Below are 22,560 nucleotides of genomic sequence, written 5' to 3'. Positions count from 1 at the left end.
TACATGCCTGCCTGTTCCAAGTAGACAAGAACATCTTTTTCCTGCATCTTAGTATGGCAAGGATTTAGATACTGCTTCATTTAATGTTCCCAGTGACTGCAAAGCTTACAGACAAGAAAACTGAAACTAAGCTGTGATTTGATTGAATTTTACCTAGTTTCAAAGCCCAGTTAGTTCTAAAACCTTTGGGGGTGGGGCAATTTTGGAAGTGATTGTACTGGGCAAAACTTAAATTGATAGCCTCTCATTATTCTGATCAATAAAATTTAAGTTTTTCCCAGTACAATCACTTCCAAAATAAAGAATAAAAACTTAGTACCTATTAATTACTATTTTTTAGTTTTTTTACAAAGGTTTCATTTTTCACAAAAGTTATGTTTTAATGCTAGAAAAGATAGAAAGGATATAATCTCCAAATAAGAGTTTTAATTTATTAAACTCATTACTTTTGTCCTTAACTTTTCTCATTTTGCTGAAGAATGGTAAAAACTTTATCATTGGCTAGTACCATTAAAAATAAAATATTCCTATAAACAATACATCTTCGTTCAAGTCAAATCTGGTAAGCTAGATGACAGAGTTAGCTTTTATTCCCAAATGCATTAAAACTACTCATGCCAGAAAAGATTCATGAAAAGAAACTTTAATGAAAGAAACAAAAATATAGTCCATTGTCACAGTTTTATAACTTCAGTTGTTATAGCTGAACATTTTATTTTGTTCATAAAAACTAAATGTTGTATTTCCCCCCATATCAGAAACTTCTTTAGTACTTTGTTTTTCTTCAAGTTAATTTCTAAGGATTCTCAATACCAAACTTCTAAGAAAGTAATGAAATGATAAAGTGAAGCAACTCTGAGAAATTCACACATTTATTCACAAACTATTTCTTTTTGTAAATTTGTTAGATACTTCTGGGTTGTGTTTGTTATGGTTTATTTTTAAAATTCCTGAAAGCCACTGTAGATCTAAATACTTTCAGAAATAGAAAATCAGATTACTATAGCAGTGTTTAGTAACATTGATTACACTACCTTGTCCCACTTTGGGAATATTATTCTGTATGCATAAACTTATTTGCTTGTTTTGTAAATACTGCCTAACCAGTTATAACTGTACATCTTTAATCAATACACATGTAACTCATTTGTTAGGATTCCTACCAAAGTGAAGAACTGATTAAGTTCCATGTTCTTAAGTCTGAAGTTTTTTGCTTCTGCCTGTGACGGCACTAGAAAGTAATGAGTAATACAGTGGGTAAAAAAAAAAATCGATGTTCAGGGGCTTACGCTGGGACGCTGACTGATATCTTGTCACTTAGAGACAGTATTCTGCACCTAGGAGCTACAGGAGCAAATCAGTCATTTATTTTAAGTGCCCAAATCATTTAAGAGTGAATGCTTTAAAAATTAAATTTTTCCAATTAGCACACGTTTCATTCCCAAAAGAAACAGGAGAGAATGTTCAGTTTTTATCAATACAAAATTTAAATTATTCAAAATAATTCCTGAATAAGTACTAGGCCCTTTATAAAATAGCTCCCAAATTAATCTACTGGGAAGCATTTTCTTTTTTTTTTTTTTTTTTCCTTTTTAGGGCCACACCTGTGGCATATAGAAGTTCCCAGGCTAGGGGTCAAATCGGATCTGTAGCTGCTGACCTATACCCAAACTTACAGCAACTTGGCAGGATCCTTAACCCACTGAGTGATGCCAGGGATTGAACCCGAATCCTCATGGATACTATTCGAGTTCTTAACCCACTGAGCCACAACAGAAACTCCCCACATTTTCAACTTTTTTTTTTTCCCTCACTATCCAAATAACTCCTTTTTTTTGGTTGCAGCTGCAGCAGGTAGAAGTTTCCCAGGACAGGATCAAACTGCTGCAGTGATAATGCCAGGTCCTTAACCCGCTTCACAAGGAAACTCCCCAGATAACCCTTTAAAAAAGGATTTTCTAGCCTTGTTCAAAGGATACTTGTGATGTAACTTCATATATAAAAATATTAGTGTTCAGCTTTATAATCAGGAAATGGATTTCCTGTTGCAGTTAATGGGTATTAGCCAGATAAAACATCTCCAATTAGCAAATTAGTAAATTATACATGTGGTAATTATCCTTAACTTACTAATGTGTTTGGTAACTGCCACTCAGGGTGTTTAAGTATATCAGAAGGTGTTTTTTTAATACAGAGAGTGCTATGTAAATATAAACACAGTTTGTTAATTATCATGGTTTCCAGAAATATTCAAGCCAGAAATTACATACTTTGGTATTGTAACTCCTAGTTTAGAACAATAAAACAAAACCTATTTTAATTATATTTAGCATTATCTTAGTTTACATTCTGTCAGGTCTTTAGGTATAACTGCAAGTTCTTATTTTCTTTGCTCTTTATCTCTTTCATTAGTAGAATATTATTAATCACGCGGTGCCTATACTGCTGAAGAAAACACATGGTCACTGACCTCGTAGTAAGTAGACATTAATCAAGTAAGCACATATTGCAGGGATCACAATTTTCACCTTTAAAGAAAAGAACTAGATACTATGAGAAAGAATAACATAATACAGATTTGAGGTTTACAAGATTTCTGGAAAAAGTGGCATTTGAGACTGGAATATTGAGAAGTTCGAGAGGGAGCAAACAAGGCATGAGTGCAAATCTTGATGTGGAAACAGCTTTCAAGGAACTGAGAGTAAGAGAGACTGCAATCATAGAGATGAAAAGGGAAACTATCAAGATAAGTTTGGAGGAGTAAACAAAGGCCATAACACACAAGGTCTTTGTGGAGAATTCAGATTTTATTATAAGTATGGAGAGAAGGTATCAAGGAGTTCCTGAGCAGATTTCTTTGTAGGCTATGTAGAAAAGAAACTAAGAGAGCGTGAATGGAAGATATTCACATTACTCTTATTTTTCCTTGTTTATTCATGATTTCCTTTGTTTACTCACACATTCTGAGTTGTTCCTTCTGTTGTCTTTTTCTATATAACTCAGTCAGTTCTTTCATTTGTAAAAGCTGGGAACTACTCTAAAAGGGTAGAAAGGGCAACCTTACTAGTAAATGGAAGGAATTGCATGTGTTCTCATGTACAGATAAGGATGGCAGAAATGAATGTCCCGTTTAAACTCTATTTAGTATTTAGACTTTAAGATATTGAGGTCATTGAAAACTGCTCTTATTTGCTACTGTTTTGACTTAATTTCAATAATATTCCCACAGGTTTTAATTTTTTATTCTCTTTAGAAATAGCACATTTAGAGGCCATTTTTATATTCTTGGCATTTTTAATAGAATATACAGATTTCTCATTCTGTAGAGGCAAGAATACAACAGTGTAAACATAAGTTATGATGCCCAAAAAATCCAGGCAGATTATGGAGAAGAGTGAGGATTTAGCATGATAAAATATTCTTGCTGGAAAAGCTCTAGACTGTATAGTAGAATATTCTCATGTTAAAATCGAGGCAGTTGGGAAAGAGCTCATTTATATAGAATTATAACTAGAACCTGAGTTTCTAACTCCTAAACTAATGCTGTTTCTACCATTCCTTTATTTTATAAAAATGAGATAAGTATAATATGAAACTTTTTTTTTTTTCCCCCCGGCTGCACCTACAGGAAGTTCCCAGGCCAGGGATGGAACCTGCACCGCAGTTGTGACCTTGCACAGCAGCAGCAATGCTGGATCTTTAACCCACTGCCCCACACTGGAGCTTCTAAGACATAATTTTTTTTTGTCTGCACCCACGACACATGGAAGTTCCTGGGCCAGAGATTGAACCCATACCACAGCAACAATCCAAGCCTCTGCGGTGACAATGCTGGATCCTTAATGCACTGTGCCACAAGAGAACTCTAAGACATAATTTTTATTAACTAAAATATCCAGTAAACGAAGATTACCTTTAGTTTATGTTGTGTGGTAGAAAGTTATGTATGTTACTAATTTGGAGAAAAAGTTACTTTTAAAAGTGGTCAAGTTTTGATATTTAATTAAAGGATGTGGTTTATATGTTTTGCAGTATATAGACATTTGTTAATTTTCTACTTTCTTAATAATGTGTGTTTAACATACCTCCATATATTAGGTTGAGGGGTGTGCCTGTTTAAGATTTGTTTTTGAAAAATCTTAAATTTGAAATCTTAAGATTTAGTAAATAAAATTCTTTAGTAGTACACAAGTCACCTAGTTACCATGCTCTAAAATGATCAGTAGTGGAGCTCCCCTTTGGCACAACAGAACTGACGGTGTCTCTGTAGCACCAAGGATACATACAGGTTTGATGCATGGCACAGTGGATTGAAGGATCTGGCTTTGCCGCAGTTTTGGCAAAGATTGCAGCTGTGGCTTGAGTCTCATACCTGCCCCGGGAACTCCATGTGCCATGGGATGGCCAAAAAAGAAAATAAAATGATCAGTGCTATCAAATTCTAATGTAAATTCAAGTTAGTAAGCTTATACACAGTTGCCTCAATGACTGCATCATTCTCTATTCCATGTATAAGGAACTACAACTGTTAAACAGGAATTTTTAAAAATTTCTCATTTATTTAATCCTCCCCTTTCCACAGTTTTTTTCTTCCTTTCCACATTACCTTTGCTTTAGTTCTTTCTCAACTATCATACCTTTACACATATTATTCTCCAAGCCTAGAGATTTTTCCTTAAAACTGCTTTTGGAAATCGTATCTACTAACTCTCAAGTTCTAACTCCTTCGCAAAGTCTTTGCTAAGTATTGATGACTACTTTAATCTGATTTTGAAGCTTAAAGTTTACCCAATATTACATAGCACTTAGTGCCTCTATAGTGTCTTTTAATTTTATAAAAAATTAATTTATTAAGAATAAATATAGAAGTTCCCATCGTGGTACAGTGGAAACGAATCCGACTTGGAACCATGAGGTTGCAGGTTCCATCCCTGGCCTTGCTCAGTGGGTTAAGGATCTGGCATTGCTGTAAGCTATGGTGTAGCTTGCAGATGCGGCTCAGATCTGACATTGCTGTGGCTGTGGCGTAGACCAGCAGCTAGCTCCAATTTGACCCCTGGCCTGGGAACCTCCATATGCCATGGGTGCAGCCCTGAAAAGACAAAAAGAAAAAGTAAATAAATAAATAAATATAAATTCATTCATCATAATACATTTAAAATACTGACAATCTACAAAAGAGCAGATGAATTTTAAAATTAAAAGAGGCTTGAGGAGTTTCCTGGTGGCACAGTGAGTTAAGGATCCAGCATTGTCATTGCTATGGCTCTGGTCACTGCTGTGCTGTGGGTTTGATCCCTGTCCCTGGAACTTTTGTATACCACAGGCACAGCCAAAAAAAAAAAAAAAAAGAAAGAAACTTGAATAAATATTGGACCAATTACTTTAGATTTTTCAAATGAATAAATAGCAGTTAAATGCTTTGCCCAAGGTCTTAAAGAATTAAAACTGACTCTGTTGAATATGTTATTCTTATTTTCTTTAATTAGGTGTTTAAACCTTTCTTCTTTGAAATAGTTATTCTAGTTCTTGTCATGCACTCCTGAAAAATGTGTTCAGAAGGTAAAATTCCCATGTTTGAAGAAATGTTGGCAAAATACTAGTCTCTTGAAGCCAGGAAAGGCATTAAGCACAAGTTACAGTGACGAGTATTTGTTGTTAAACATTTTTGGGGAGTGTGGTGTTTCTTTAGACCTTCACTTAACAGATAAGTATAACTAAGGAAAAGCAGCTGGCAACCAAGAGAAAAAGAAGTGGTGGCATTGGGAATTTATGTTGATAGGCAAACTGAAAGCCATATTCTTAAGGATTGACCAGCTTTTTACACAGTCTATTAAAAGAGAGGTAATGATACTTGTTAGGGAATATTATACTTATGCTGAGGCTGCATTAGTGCCATAATTCCCCCATATCCCTACTAATAAGATATTTTATATATGGAAAAGGGATTAATAGATAAGAGGAATATACTTGTATGCTGCTTGTATTTGTTCTGTGGTTTTGTTGTCCCAATGGTTAATGAAAATACCTCTTTCAAAATATCTGTCAGAGTTCCCATTATGGTTCTGCAGGTTAAGAACCTGATGTAGTCTCTGTGAGAATGTAGGTTTGATCACTCAGTGGGTTAAGGATCCGGTGTTGCTGTGGCCGTGGTGTGTGATTCAGCCCCTAGCCCAGGAACTTCCATATGCGGCAGGTGCAGCCATAAAAAGAAAAAAACAAAACAAAAAAACAAAAAAACACCTTACACCAGCGAGAATGTTCATCATCAAAAAGTCTACAAACAGTAAATGCTGGAGAGGATATGGAGAAAAGAGAACCCTATTACACTGGTGGTGTGGGAATGTAAATTGGTACAGCTGCTATGGAAAACAGTATGGAGATCCTCAAAGACTAAAGATAGAATTACCATTTGATCCATCAGTCCCACTCCTGGGCATCTATCCAGAAAAAGCCATGACTGGAAAAGATACATGTACTCCAGTGTTCATTGCAACATACACAATAGCCAAGATATGGAAAATGTCCATGGACAGAGGAATGGATAAAGAAGGTATGGTAGATACACACAATGGAATATTATCCAGCCATAAAAAAAGGAAAGAAATAATGGCATTTGCAGAAACATGGATGAACCTAAAAATTATCATGCTAAGTGAAGTTAGTCAGACAGACACCAGTATTACATGCTATCACTTATATGTGGAATCTAAAAAGGGGGTAGAGATACTGACTCATGGACTTTGAAAAACATGATCTCCAAAGGAGACAGGTTGAGGGGTGGGGGAGTGGGCTGGGGGTTTGGGATGGAAATGCTATAAAATTGGGTTGTGATGATCATGTACAACTATAAATGTAATAAAATTCATTGGGTTAAAGAAAAGAAAAATATTTACAATTATATATTATATATATTACCTTTGGCGGGGGGGCATGCGCATTGCATGCAGAAGTTCCCAGGCCAGAGATCAAACCACACCACAGCAGTGACAATGCTAGATTCTTAACCTGCTGAGCAACCAGGGAACTCCAAAACTGACTTAATTTAAATAACCTTAATTTTACTTTTTCACCAAATATTCTCTTGTTTGTTGGGGTGGGTTTTTTTTGTTTTGTTTTGTTTATTTTTTATTTTTTTATTACTCAAATGAATTTATCACATCTGTAGCTGTATAATGATCATAACAATCCAATTTCACAGGATTCCATCCCATAACCCAAGCACATCCCCCCACCCCCCAATCACCAAATATTCTTAAGAGGTTAAATCTCAGCTAGTCTCATAGAAGAGCCTCTCATTTTGAGAGCTGATGTTGAATACCTATAAGCAAATTTGGACTACTTCCATTTTCAATTTGAAGAATGTGTCAAAGTTTCTGTAATGCCACCTTGTCAGTGTTCTAATGCTTATAACTGTTTATTAATATCCTCTACCCCAAAATGGCAATCAATCAGGATAACATAATATAGTGTATTACTCTCTAACCCTTATCAGGGTGGTTCTGAGCTATTTACAATTTAATCAGTTACATGCAGAATCAGTTGGTATGCTATCAGCTTGAGTTCAAAGCTGAAAATTACCTTAGATGGCAACAGCTAACATCCTGACAAGGATATATGTGATTTGAAACATGCGAATGTTTTAGAAAAAGGATCCAAAACATTTAATGACAGAGTGACTTGAAAACTCTTCTCAAAAATCTGGTGCTTCTTCATAAAAAAGAAAAAATAATGCCATTTGCAGCAACATAGATGGAACTAGAGACTCTCATACTAAGTGAAGTAAGTCAGAAAGAGAAAGACAAACACCATATGATATCGCTTATATGCGGGATCTAAAACGGCACAGATGAACCTATCTACAAAACAGAAACCAATTGTGGACCTGAAGAGCAGACGTGAGTCTGCCAGGGGGAAGGGAGGGGGCTGATGGGGAGTATGGGGTTGGTAGATGCAGATTGTTACATTTGGAATGGATGGGTAATGGGGTCCTGCTGTACAGCACAGGAAACTGTACCTGTCTCTAGGGTAAGAACCTGATGGAAAATGGGGGAAGAAAAAATGGTTGTGTGTGGGTGCCTGGGTCACTTTGCTGTACAGCAGAAATTGAAGGAACATTGTAAATCAACTACACTTTAATAAAAATTTTAAAAATTAAAAAAATCTGGTGGTTTTTGGAGTTAATTTTGTGGTTCAACAGGTTAAGAACACAATGCAGTCTTGAAGATCTGGGTTTGATCTCTGGCCTCACTCAGCAGGTTAAGGATCCAGAGTTGCTGCAAGATTCAGCTTGGATCTAGAGTTGTTGTATGCCTGTCATGTAGGTCTGTGCAGCTGCAGTTCTTTTTTGTTTTTTGTTTTTGTTTTTGTTTTTGTTTTTGTTTGTCTTTTTGCCATTTCTTGGGCCACTCCCGTAGCATATGGAGGTTCCCAGGCTAGGGGTCGAATCGGAGCTGTAGCTGCCCGCCTACGCCAGAGCCACAGCAACGCTGGATCCGAGCCATGTCTGTGACCTACACCACAGCTCACGGCAACACCAGATCTTTAACCCACTGAGCAAGGGCAGGGATTGAACCCTCAACCTCATGGTTCCTAGTTGGATTCATTAACCACTGCGCCACGACGGGAACTCCAGCTGCAGTTCTCATTCTACCCCTACCCTGGGAACTTTCATATTTCTTAGGGGAAGCCATAAAAAGAAAGAAGGAAAGAAATCTGGTGGTTCTTGAGTTAAGATTTCTGTTACATATACCTTTTTTTTTCTTTTTTGGCTGCCCCCTGACATGTGGAGTTCCCAGGCCAGGTGTCAGCCCCTACATCACAACTGAGGCAACATCAGATCCTTAACCCACTGTGCCAGGCTGGGGATCCACCCTGCGTCCTGGCACTATAGAGACTCTGACAATCCTGTTGCACCACAGCAAAAACTCCTATTACATATTAATTTTATGCTCCTTAAGTCTTACTATACCGTGATTCTGTAAATGCCCATTCTGTCCCAAACTTCACATCTATATGATTAATATTCTCAGCTCTGGAGAGGAATTTCTACTTTGTACTCTTTCTTGACTTCAATTTCTTTTTTCCCCTTTTGGCACTGCCCACAATCCAGATTTCAATTCTGATAGCAGCATATTCCTGGCCTGGGGATATCCTTTCAACCTGGGCATTAAGGGATATTCCTATCTTCTTGTTGTATACCAAGTCAATACACAAAAAGGTATTTCATTTCTATACGTTAACATGGAATTTTAAAATGGTATTTTTAAAAGGTATAAATAAATAGAAAATATAGGAATGCAAACACTCAGTTTTCAGTTCTTCCCAAATCAATTCTAGATTCAGTGCCACTTGTCAACATGCCAACAGAGTATCAAGTATCAAAGTTAATTCAGATGTTACATCTCCTTAGGTTGGTTGTATAGGTGTTACTGCAAACCAATGCCACTTTTGCGAGCAGTTTGGTCCATTTCAGGTACATTTTAAGAAATAGAATTTTTTTTTTTTTTTTTTTTTTTTTTTTGGCTTTTTGCTATTTCTTTGGGCCGCTCCCGCGGCATATGGAGGTTCCTAGGCTAGGGGTCTAATCGGAGCTGTAGCCACTGGCCTACGCCAGAGCCACAGCAACGCAGGATCCGAGCCGCGTCTGCAACCTACACCACAGCTCACGGCAATGCCGGATCGTTAACCCACTGAGCAAGAGCAGGGACCGAACCCGCAACCTCATGGTTCCTAGTCGGATTCGTTAACCACTGCGCCACGACGGGAACTCCAGAAATAGAAATTTAAGTGTTGAAGCAAATATCCAAAGATTTCCTAGACAATTTACATATTTGAAAAGCACTGAAATATATCACTTTTTCCCATGTAACCAGTAAAATTTGTCTTTTTTAAGCAGTGACTTCAGAATCCTCAGAAAAGAACAATAAGGCTATGAATTTATAAATGCTAGTCCAGATTTTATTTACTTTTTTGGTCATCTGGTGGCCAAGACCACTTCCTTCCTCTTGCCCCAGGTATATGTTGTAACATTCTGAACCAAAAAAAGACTTTTTTTTTTTTCGTGCAATTTTGGATTTTTAAATTTTATTTGGTTTGTTTTCTATTTTTGTGTATAAAAATGGGAAGGTCTTTCATCCTTGTTTTTCTTTTTCCACTGATCTTATTATACTCTCTCCATGTTCGTACTGTAGCAAAACATTTCACTCCCACACACTAATCTTTACTCAGTGATTACAAGCATGGACTCTGGATCAAACTGCTAAATATGGTGATCTTGGAGACACTAAACTTCTTGGTTTCCTCATCTGTAAATTGGGTTGGTGGGGAGGATGACATCTCTTTATTTGGGTTGTTACGAGGATTATTTATGAAGTTTTTTTTTTTTTTAAGATCTAGCTATGTAAATATATTGATAAATAAGCACTCGCTTGGTTTTTAATAACCTAGCAAAATACCATACCTGCAGATGTGTGAAATAGGAATCTTTCACCCCCTCATCAACACCTGCACCCCTTTCCCCACATTATCTGTCACCAGCCTACCCCCCCCAATAAAACTCATTAACTATAACTTGCTAAATATAACTTAACATGCTTATTTAGGTACTTTGTTTTTAGTTGGGAGACCGAAAATCTCTGAATCTTTTCACATTATGTATTTCTTCATTCTTTTTCGTGGAAGATTGAATCTGAAACTTATGACAAAAGATGAGTTTTAAAGTTTTAGAATGAGAAGAAATCTTAATACCTAGTTCAAACTTATCATTTTATAGGAAAGAAAAATTGGGTATAAAGAGACTGATTTCCCCTATATTCACCAACTTTTTAGTTTCTGGACTATACGGTACTTACTAGTAGAATTTACTGGGTAGAATCCCTAATTGTATTACTGGACCAAATAGTTAAAGCTGTACCATGTTCTTGAATATTTGTAAAGTAACTTCTGTTCCCACTGAAGATGGTAAATAGAATACACTTTTTTGTTCCTAGGCAGAGGTAGATGGATATGTTTGAGAAACTTTGAGACTTGAAATTGACTCTCAAGTAAAGTTACCTTATCCCCTGAAATCCTCCTTTTTTCATAGAGTTCCAAGCCTGCAGCTATTTAGTAGTAGTATTCAGACTAGAAGTCTCCTGAGTCAGCATACTTACACACATATAAAGGAAACAATTTAGATCTTTGCCTCTTCACTGACTCTTCATATTTATGAAAACTCTAGTAGCATGAAAATCAAAGATGAACAAACAGAAGGAACAGACATTATCTGAAAATACAAATGGACAAGAACAACAAAAATTTGGCTCTATTAGTATTCTAAGAGAGATTTCAGAGGGTACTGCACCCAAGGAGTAGTTATAATGTTAGAGTTGTACACTCTGGGAGTTCCCGTCGTGGCGCAGTGGTTGGCGAATCCGGCTGGGAACCATGAGGTTGCAGGTTCGGTCCCTGGCCTTGCTCAGTGGGTTGAGGATATGGCGTTGCCGTGAGCTGTGGTGTGGGTTGCGGATGCGGCTTGGGTCCCTCGTTGCTGTGGCTCTGAAGTAGGCCCGTGGCTATAGCTCAGGTTAGACCCCTAGCCTGGGAACCTCCATGTGCTGCAGGTGAGGCCTTAGAAAAGGCAAAAAGACAAAAAAAAAAAAAAAAAAATCATATCGGTATTAGAAATCAACTTTGGTGGCATTCCTGTTATGGAGGGAAAAATGAATCTGACAAGTATCCATGAGGATGTTGGTTTGATCCTTGGCCTCACTCAGTGGGCTAAGGATCCGGTGTTATCTTGAACTGCAGTGCAGGTTGCAGATGCAGCTTGGATACCATGTTGCTATGGCTGTGGCGTGGGCCAGTAGCTACAGCTCTGGATTTGACCCCTATCCTGGGAACTTACATATGCAGTGGGTGTGACCCTAAAAAAAAAAAAAAAAAAAAAAGGCACTTAAATGCAAAAGTAATTGTATAGCCAACAACAATGGTATTTGATTACATAGGGAGCCAGTAGAAACTTAAAGTTGATGGAACAAGAAATGGATATTCAAATATAATATTTAAAGTTATATAGGCGTTTCCTTGTTGTGTAGCAAATTAAGGATGCAGCTTGTCAGTGTAGCAGCTTGAGTCATTGCTGCATAACAAGTTTGATCCCTGGCCCAGGAACTTCCACATGCCACAGGTGAGGCCCCCCCCCAAATAATAAAGTTATAAAATTAACCAACAAAAACTTAAAAAGTCAGAATGAGCATAAAAGGGAGAAAGTAGGGTAAATTCTCTGAATCTTTCATAATAATGATATATCATGATAGAAGATAAATATATGAGTGTGGTATTAATCATCCAGATCTAAAAGCAAATGACCTGAAGTCATAATTTCTTATTGAACCTGGTTTGGGTTTGAATTTGGGGTGGGGTTAGGGAAGAGTCTTCTTTGTTTTCAGTCTTCATTTTTATCCATTCATACAAGCGTGTGGTTAAGGATCCAAATGATTCTATACAATTTGAAAATTAGCAAGCTCAGGCCCCCATCTCCTTGATATCCTTTCCCAGGTAATACTAACTTTGTTTTGAAGGATTCTTTTGATGTTTACCTCCATATCTCTACATAACAATATTATATTGCTACATCTTACATGTTGACATCCCACATTAGAAGGCCCTCTACTGCAATACACATCCTTCTCATTCCTACAACATCCTGGTATAACTTCCCTTTGTATCATTGGATCTGTCTTTCAAATTAGTCTGATTCCTTAGAAAAGATTTCCTTCAATGTAAACCTCTGGTCTTCTGAGTTGGAAAGTGTCTTAAGGAATAGGGAACTGAAGTCTTTTTTTTACCATGGGATGGAGCAGCTTGATGTAGAAGCCAGGCCACAGTGAAAAGTACCAAATCCTAACCACTAGACCACTAGGGAACTTCCCATGGAACTGAATTCTTTTTTTTTTTTTTGTCTATTTCTTTGGGCCGCTCCCACGGCATATGGAGGTTCCCAGGCTAGGGGTCGAATCGGAGCTGTAGCCACCGGCCTATGCCAGAGCCACAGCAACGCGGGATCTGAGCCGAGTCTGCAACCTACACCATAGCTCACGGCAACGCCGGATCGTTAACCCTCTGAGCAAGAGCAGGGACCTAACCCGCAACCTCATGGTTCCTAGTCGGATTCGTTAACCACTGCGCCACGATGGGAACTCCACATTTTGTTTTTTAACTTCCTATGTCGTTTGACTTTTCTTAAGCCCCATGTCTTGTAATACCTTTATCATTACAGTATTGCTTTTTTTTTTTTTTTTTTTTTTTTTTTTTGGCTGCACCCGCAGCATATGGAAGTTGACTCCTGGGAGTTCCCATCCTGGCGCAGTGGAAACAAATCCAACTAGGAACCGTGAGATTGAGGGTTTGATCCCTGGCCTCGCTCAGTGGGTTAAGGATCCAGCATTGCCTTGAGCTGTGGTGTAGGTTGCAGATGTGGCTCGGATCCCAAGTTGCTGTGGCTCTGGTGTAGGCTGGTGGCTATAGCTCTGATTAGACCCCTAGCCTGGGAACCTCCATATGCCGTGGGAGCGGCCCAAGAAATAGCAACAACAACAACAACAACAAAAAGACAAAAGACAAAAAAAAAAAAAAAAACAGATTTTAAGTGTTTGGAATACTCTATGGGCTATGTTCAGAAATTAGCTGATAATCACACATGTTCCTATAGTTTCTTACAGTTTACTTGCAACTCCAGCATGCAAGGAACTTTTCAAAAATATTGAATTCCTTTGACACATCAAAAGCATGCATTAAAATATATAGATAGCTTAATTGATTTGCATTCCTCATTTTAAATAAAATGACTCTTACATTAAAATTGGATTAGAAGTTGTAATATTGTTGCGAAGATAGTAGTCTTCTAAAATGGTATTGTGTAGGTTACCTCATTTAGTTGAACAGAATCTATAAAAATAGCTTATATGTACTTCAATAGAAAGACTGAAAAGGAGGGCGCTTCAACATTTAAAGCTAGTATGGATGTGAAGCATGAAAGCTCTGATTCTGTATTGCCTGGAATTAAAAGGTTTTATTAGTTTAGCACTGCCTGGTAGGATTTTCTGCAATAATAGAATTGCTCATTTTGCACTGTGCAGTTTGGTGGCAACTAAGTAACATGTGGCTGGTGTGACTAAGGAACTGAGTAATAACTTCACATAGCCGTTTGTGGTTAGTGGCTCCTATATTAGATAATGCAGTAAATATTATGTATTAAGAAACTAAGAGGAAACATAAGTATAGAAATGGCTACATGGACCTATGTAAGACTTCTGAGATTAATTAGTTTGCTTGGGATAGGTTATAGGCTTTTTAGCCTTAATTTCCATCTTCTACAATATTGTTATAGATCTACTAATTTCCTCACTTCTGAGTCTTACTGTTTAACTAATTTACTAAACAACAACAACAAAAAGTCATAACTAACACTAAGGTTGAGGCTATTTTGGTACTTCTGGTAGGCCTCATGTTTAACCCCAAATTTTGTTCATGTTTAACCCCAACTCTTCTCACAATAGGAAAGAAAATTTATTTTGACGTTGCCCAGTACAATTTGTCAAATTGAGAAATTCCTAACTCTCTCTTTAAAAGTAACTGAATGATTCCTTAAGAGAAGAAAATGGTTTGCCAAATTTCTCCTTTCAATTTGAAATATTAAAAAAATATTTTAAAAAGTGCTTTTAAAATTTTCCCCTAAGTTTTTAAATTTCTATTCTCAAGTGGCATAACCTGTTGGTTCTGTGCCTTCAGAGTTTAGTTTTCCTGGTGGTCACCCAGTCAGGTCCTTTGATCTCAAAAATAGTGGAGTTCTCTTGCTGATTCTTTAGTGATCTGAAAGAAGAAATAAATAAAACCTGTCCCAAAGGGACAAGAGGTGCAGAGGCTATATTTCTATGTAAGACATGTACAGATGAGAAAATAAGTTAGAGTTCTCTTGTGCCACCGCTGGTTAAGGATCCAGCATTGTTGCTGCTGTGGTGCAGGTTTAGTCCCTGGCCCAGGAACTTCCACATACCACAGGCCGCCAATATATATATATATGTTAAAACAACATCATACTAAACACCTAGTTTCTAAGTAACAGAAATATTTTTTATAAATGTTTTGGATGCTCTGTCTTAACTAAAAAGTAAGCATGTTGCCAAACTTATATAATGGTGAATATTCAGCTTCTCTATATGCACTAAACTCTGTAATATATTTGGCTCTCTAACAATCATAACATACATGCTTTCATTCTTTGTTGTACTTTGGTAAAAATGCTGCTGCAGATTACATACTGGATCTTAGGGTGGCAGTGCCTAACTCAGTTGGTGCCCTCCAAGGATACCAAAATGAGTGTAATTTCCTTGCTTTGGTATTGCTACATTTCTAGGCTATTGAGCTGTATGTGATTGACCCCCTTTTTATAGTAGCATTTGGATTAGTCATTAGGGATATATTAGGCTCATGGCCCCTTCGTATAGAACTAATCTAAAATTTGATGTTTTTTCCCCCTCCACTTTCTTAGTTGAATATCTTCTGTACCATCACTTCTGACTTTATTCTGATCTTTGCTACTTCTTGTTCTCAATAATCAAACATCTACCTCATTTATCCATTTCTGGTGTTAGGCAGTCTCTGCTATAGATCTAATTTTATTTTGGTTTTTTTCTGTTTTCTTCTGTCCATTTATCTTTTTTTTAAAAAATCAGGCATTAATTTTTATAAAGATAGACAATAAAAATGGGTTGTTTTATGGTAGCAAACAGACCAATCTTTATGTTTTGTGTAATCTTCCTGTTTTAAACAACTTACCTTTGAATGCCCTGGATTTATTTGTTTTAAAAAATTAGGGGTTCCTGCTGCGATGCAACAGAATCGTTAACACCTTTGGAATGCTGGGACGCAGGTTCAATTCTCAACCCAGCACAGTGGGTTAAGGAACCAGCGTTGCCACAGCTACAGTGTAGGTCACGACTGTGGCTTGGGTCTTCTTATCCCTGGCCAGGGAATTCCATATGCCATGGGGTGACCAAAGTAGTAGTAGCAGATTCTCTAGGTAATGTAAATTCTGACATTCTACAAAACAAAATATGTAATATTAACTTTCCCAGATTCCCATATGAAGCCACATTCAAAGAAATTCATCTTGGACTCTAGAATACAAGTTTTTTTTTGTCTGGGGGGTTTTTGTTTTGGTTTGGTTTTTGATGTTTTTTTGGCTGCAACTATGGCATGTGAAAGTTCCCAGACAAGAGATTGAACCTGCACCACAGCAGCAACCCTAGATAGACACTGTAGTGGAGAGATAATACTGGACCCTTAACTTACTGTGCCTCAAGGAAACTCCCTAGGAATTAGTTCTTAACATGAAGTATAGTATACAAAAATTTAAGTAGTTTATCATATACTAACTACACTCTAAATTAGATAAGACTTGAAATCAGCATAGATACTCTTTAGGGCAAAGTTGTCAAAATAGCACATAAAATGAAGATGAAGTACTTTTAAAGTTTTCTTTGAAATCTTCTATTAAAAGACTTGTGGTAGTTCTGTTCATTACAGTAAAATCTAGAACCCTAAAAGAATCTATTGTCCTTTGTAGATGGTAGTAATGTGAGTCAATCTGCATTACAAAGGTTTTTTTTTTTTCAGTAAATATTATTACATCAGGAATTGACAGAAGTCATTTCAGTAATTTATTCGGTCAGAAGAGAGGAAGAAGATTGTAGTATGTCATTTTATTTAAGGACATTCTTTAAGAATAGTCTTCCTGTTTTGCTGAAAAAGGACTCAGATGTTCATCTTTTTTCCTTTGTCATTGAGCAGGTTCTTGAATTATTATTTCATACAATTTTAGGAACTTCCTCCTGTTACATAAATGAAGTGATTTTGAGTCCTCCGCCAAAAGGAAAACCTTAATTTTCACAATGGGCCAGCTGTTTAACATTGAGCTGACCTTTCTCTTTGTGAATTGATTTCCAGAGGGGCAAGATTTCCTTCCCCCTGGAAGACTGTTCTATTCTGCACTTTGTAATGCACTGAATGATTTTAGTTACTAGCTAGCAGTCCTTTTCCTGACTGTATCCTCCCTCATTCAGGTTTTATACTTTTCTATTTGACTGCCTCTATTCTGCTCCCATACAAGAAACCTAAATAATTGTCACAAAATATGTTTGCTTACTTTCTTAGCATGTGATTTATAAACTTTTTTCTTATAGAGGCTTCCGAGATGTAGAGTTATTAATAATCTTGTTAATTTACTAACTCGTTCATCTAAAAAATACTAGCAGTCTTATTATGTGACAGATACTCTGCATGACACTAGAGGCTCAGAATGACCTTTTTTCATATACTTCTTAGCCTTGTATATCCTTCTATAAATTGCCTATTCACAGATTTTTTTCCATTTCTTCTCTTAAGTTATCTTTTATTTTCTTGTTTTTGTAAAAGGTTATTATTTTAGATATTAACCCTCTGACAGTTTTGGGTGAAGAAATCATCTTTCCCAAAGCATTTTTCACTGAATAGAAATCCTTTATTTGAATTAAGCTAAATTTGCCACTGCTTTATTCTTCATGGATTTTTTTATGTTGTATCAATTTTCCCTTTTGGATTGATAATCCATCTGCAGTTTGTGTTCTACATACTTGAGGAATTTTTTAATTTTAAAAATGCTATACATACAATTTTAAAGATTATTTTCCATTTATAGTTATTACAAAATATTATCTATATTCTCCATATTATACCACACATCCTTAAGCCTGTCTTATACCCAATAGTCTATACCTCCAAGATTCCAAGTACTTTTTTGCTTATGTGATAAGCTTTCCCAGCAAAATCTGCTAAGGAATCCATCTTTTCCTAATGTTTTGAGAAACTCCATGTCATAGGAGATTTTCATTTATACATAGGTCTGTTTGTAAGCTATGTCTTCTGTTACTAGGTCTCTTTGTTTCTGTGTCATCACTAGTCTGTCTTTATTACTTTGGCTCTGTGTAGTCTGTCCTAATACCTGGGAAGCAAAATTCCCAGCTACCCGAGAAATAATTACATAATTTTATTATTTCTTTGCAAAAGGTTACCTTAGCTTTCCCTAGTATAGTCTAGCCTTATCTTGTCTGTCCTTCCTTTCTTCATTCCTCCCTCCCTCCCTTCCTTCCTGCCGCTTCATTAAGACATAATTCATATACTATAGAATTGACATTTAAAATGCACAATTCCATGGTTTTAATATATTAAACAAAATTATGCATCTCCCACCCAAATCAAATTTAGAACATTTTTATTATCCCAAAAGAAACCCTGTACTCTTTAGCCATTGTTTCCCAACTCTTCCATACTCCACAGCTCTAGACAAACAGTAGTTGGGTTCATTAACCAGTGAGCCATGACAGGAACTCCTCTATTTCATTTAGTAGTTTGGCTTTTGCTTACCTTTTTCTCTTGGTAAATCTTGTCCTAGTATTCTTCCCATAAAAACAGTGGTTATGAATTCAGGTTCCAAAGTCATTCTGCCACTTACTAGTTCTACCACTTAGCAGCTGTTATGACCCCTGGCAGGTTACACAACTACTTTGTGCTTCTGTTCTCTCAATTGCAGAAAGGGTATAGGAGTTCCCTGGTGGCATAGCAGGTTAAGGATCCAGTGTTGTCACTGTTGTGGCTCAGGTAGCTGCTGTGGCATGGGTTCAATCCCTGGCCCAAGAACTTCTGCATGCCACAGTCATGGCCAAAGGGGGATGTGGTGGATAGTCTTTGTGTCAGAGGGTTATTGAAAGGATTAAATGAATTAATGTTTGAAAAGTATTTAGAACAATGCCTGACAGTAAGTGCTCGGTTAACTGCTAGTTGTTAGTAGTAGTATTGGAAGCCTTTTTTAAGAATCCCAGTTTTCGGGTCTCTTAATTTCTTTCGCTTCCTATTGTCTGTTTTATTGATATCTGCCCTTAATTTAAAACTTAAAATTTGTAAATTTTAATAATTTTAAACTTAAAACTTATTTTAAAACTTAAAAAACTTAAACTATCCCTCTAGTGTCTTCTGATTACTAATGTTGCTGTTGAAAAGTCAGATGTTCATCTGATTCTTGTTTCTTTGTGGGTAATCTGTTCTTCCTTTTGGAAACTTGCAGATTTTTGTTTGTGGCAATTTTTGTATTTACTGTAAGTTTTCTTAAATATCTACTTGGCATTCTGGGGTATATCAATCTGAATTTTTGGATAGTTCCCGTTGTAGCTCAGCAGAGACGAATCTGACTAGCATCCATGAGGACAGAGATTTGATCCCTGGCCTCGCTTAGTGGGTTAAGGATCCGGCATTGCCGTGAGCTGTGGTGTAGGCCTCAGTCGAGGCTCAGATCTGATGTTGGCTGTGGCTGTGGTGTAGGCCAGCAGCTGCAGCTCCAGTGCAACCCTAGCCTGGGTGCTGCCCTTAAAAAGACCAAAAAAAAAAAAAAAAAATCTGAATTTTCTGTCTTTAAATCTGAAAAATTATTAGATTGTCTTTATTTTCTCCTCTCTTGTTTAGAGGGGACTCCTATTGTATTGATACTGGTATTTCTATTTACATCCTCCTTCCATTTTCTTTTGTATTTTCCATCTCTTCATCTCTCTCTCCCTGAAAAAGTCTATACTTGGAAATTCCTCAACCTTATTTTCCTGCTCACTTATAGGCTCTTAAACTGTCATCAATACTTGTGTCCAACCCATCAGTTTAATTCTTATTTCAGATACTGATTTTTTTATACCAGGGATTCCAGTTAGATTTTTCTTTCTGACACTTTTTTCTGTTTCATCTTTAAGTTTTCCCTTCTTCCTCTTCCTCTCACCCTCTGTCTTTCTGTCAGTATGTCTGTCTCACTCTCTAGCTCTCTTTTTAAGTAAGTTTTTGTGGGTTTTGTTTTTGTTGTCTTTTAGGGCCACACCTGCAGCATATTGGAGGTTGCCAGGCTAGGGGTCGAATTGGAGCTGGAGCCTGCGACCTACACCAAAGCTCCCAGCAACGCCGGATCCTTAAGCCACTGAGCAAGCCCAGGGATTGAACCTGCATCCTCATGGATACTAGTCGGGTTTGTTAACCACTGAGCCACAGCAAAACTCCTTAAACAGGTTTATTATAACTATTTTAAATCCTTGCTTTGTCTCATCCAAAAATTCTGCTATAAATTATTTGTTGTGTGACATTTATGTCCTCTCAGTAGTCTATCATTTTCCATCTTTGATTGTGTCTTTTCAGGATTTTGTTGCCAAGAAATAACTAGTAAACTATTCAGATAAGTTATATGAAACAAATTGGATTTAAATTATCTAAATTCAACTAGATATTTCAGTGAATTATCGAGAATGAGATTCTCCTTCAGAAATTTACTCGGCTCTGATCATACTAAAACTTAGGTTTATTTTGTTCAAATTTTCTATTGCGAATTTTTTTCACACACTAAAGGAGAGAATAACTTTTTAAGCAAGTATGTGTTGCTGCCCTGTATCAGACCTGTTTTAGGAAGCGATAATTGCAAGTTTTTGTTATTAAGTGGATACCAGTTATTTTGGTTTGAGGCAGTGGGGATGGGAATAATTTCTTCTGCATAAGAAGCTCTGGTTATCTTTCATTAGTCTTCACCCTGGTACTGCAGCTTTTTCTTGTTACTTTCCTTTGGCATTCATCCCAAGAAGCATCTCTGCAGCGTTATATATATTCTGTCAGCCAGGTTTATTTCAAAATTACTTTGTTACGTTATATAAAAGTCTTCATGTTCAAGAGGTAAGTTATAGGAACATAGTCTAGTTTTATATACTTATTAATGGAGCTTTTAATATGCTGGTGAGGGTCAGCAGTTGAAGACATGTAAGGTAATTGAGGATGAGAAATAACAGTAGCCAGATTATGAACAGATAGCCCTGATACAGTGTACCTTCTGCCTCATCTTGTTTTTCCAGGTCATCTCCTTTGGGACTGATGCTTCGAACTCCTTTCTCTGCCATCTTCACCACATCCTTTATGCTCCTGACCAAGTTGATAATTTGTAGCCTAATTCTGTAGTAGGTATCAGTAATTTAGCACATATTTTTTGCCTGCCAAGCCCTGGGCATACCCTCAGAATTCTTCTCAACACTATACTTCATCAAACCGATAAGAATTATCACTAAAGATGATAATGACTTAGTTGTCATTTCTGTTCTCACTCTTGTTCCAGCCAGAGTATTAACTTATTCAGTCTGTATTTATTTCGAAGACTGAAAAGGAATAAAGATAGAATAGTAAACGTGTTTCCCATTAGTCAAGAGACATTTTTCTGCCTTTCCCCTGCTTATCTTTTAAAGACTTTTATGTCACTCCTATTCTCTATCTTGGCTGTTTCTGCTTCTTCTTTCTATCTAATTAGTTTACACTGGAAAATTAATACATTTGTATTAAACAATGTAAACCAGATTTTGAATTGGTATTTAATGAAAAAGGCATTCCTTCTTTCCATATGTTGTCAACTCTTAAGTCACTTTTCTGAAGTGATTGCTTCTCTCTCTCTCTCTCTCTCTTTTTTTTTTTTTTTTTTGTATATATAACAAGGTACCTTTTTTTTTTTTAGAGTTTTCTGGAGAAAATTAGGTGCCACCAAACCTCTGGACAGTGTTTGTTTTGAATGCCTTTTTCCTAAAACTAAGCAATGGTCTATTACTGCTAAAAAAGATAGGAATTTGAGAAAGGATAATTAGAAGGAAATGCTGGTATGGCAAACAAGTAGTACTTATTTTTGTTCCTGACTTAATATGAGCTCTGGATACTTGAAAAATACTGAGTATTGATGGGAAAAAAATAGGAGAAAGTGGACCATTTTTGAAAGTGCCAACTATACAGCCATTACTGTGGGGGGGGGGTTTGTTTTTGTTTTTGTTTTTTTGTCTTTTTGCTATTTCTTTGGGCCGCTCCCACGGCATGTGGAGGTTCCCAGGCTAGGGGTCGAATCGGAGCTGTAGCCCCCGGCCTACGCCAGAGCCACAGCAACGCAGGATCTGAGCCGAGTCTGCAACCTACACCACAGCTCACGGCAACGCCGGATCGTTAACCTACTGAGCAAGGGCAGGGACCAAACCCGAAACCTCATGGTTCCTAGTCGGATTCGTTAACCACTGCGCCACGACGGGAACTCCCGTTACTGTGTTAAACGCCTTAATGATACTGTATTTGTTCTTCACAACCATTCTGTTTAGTATAGGCATTGGCCTTATTTTTATGAAGACAATGAGGGTTAAAAAGGAGTTCCTATTGTGGCTCAGTGGATTAAGAACCCAACGTATAGCACTGGGAACTATGTCTAGTCACTTACGATGGAGCATGATAATGTGCGAAAAAAGAATGTATACATGTATGTGTAACTGGGTCACCATGCTGTACAGTAGAAAATTGATAGAAAACTATAAACCAGCTATAATGGGGGAAAAAAATAATTATATTTAAAAAAAAAAAAAGAAGAAGAACCCAACATAGTGTCCATGAGGATTCAGGTTTGATCCCTCACCTCATTCAGTGGGCTAAGGATCTGGCATTGCTGAAAGC

The 22,560-nt window shown here is 37.0% G+C and overlaps 1 protein-coding gene across 2 annotated transcripts in view; it reads left to right on the top strand.

Annotated features, from left to right (window-relative positions):
* Nucleotides 1-22,560, top strand: part of ABHD17B (abhydrolase domain containing 17B) — a 43,408-nt gene that overhangs the window by 10,941 nt on the left and 9,907 nt on the right. Inside the window, exon 2 of one of the 2 annotated variants that reach the window (XM_005660158.3) lies at nt 20,946-21,047. The gene's annotated coding sequence lies outside the window, so the exon portion shown is untranslated. 2 annotated transcript variants of the gene reach the window in all.

The sequence above is a fragment of the Sus scrofa genome, chromosome 1 (assembly GCF_000003025.6).
Source record: "Sus scrofa isolate TJ Tabasco breed Duroc chromosome 1, Sscrofa11.1, whole genome shotgun sequence".
Classification (NCBI taxonomy): Eukaryota; Metazoa; Chordata; class Mammalia; order Artiodactyla; family Suidae; genus Sus; species Sus scrofa.
Note: the sequence above shows the minus strand (reverse complement) of the source record. Positions and strands in the feature narration are given on the sequence as shown.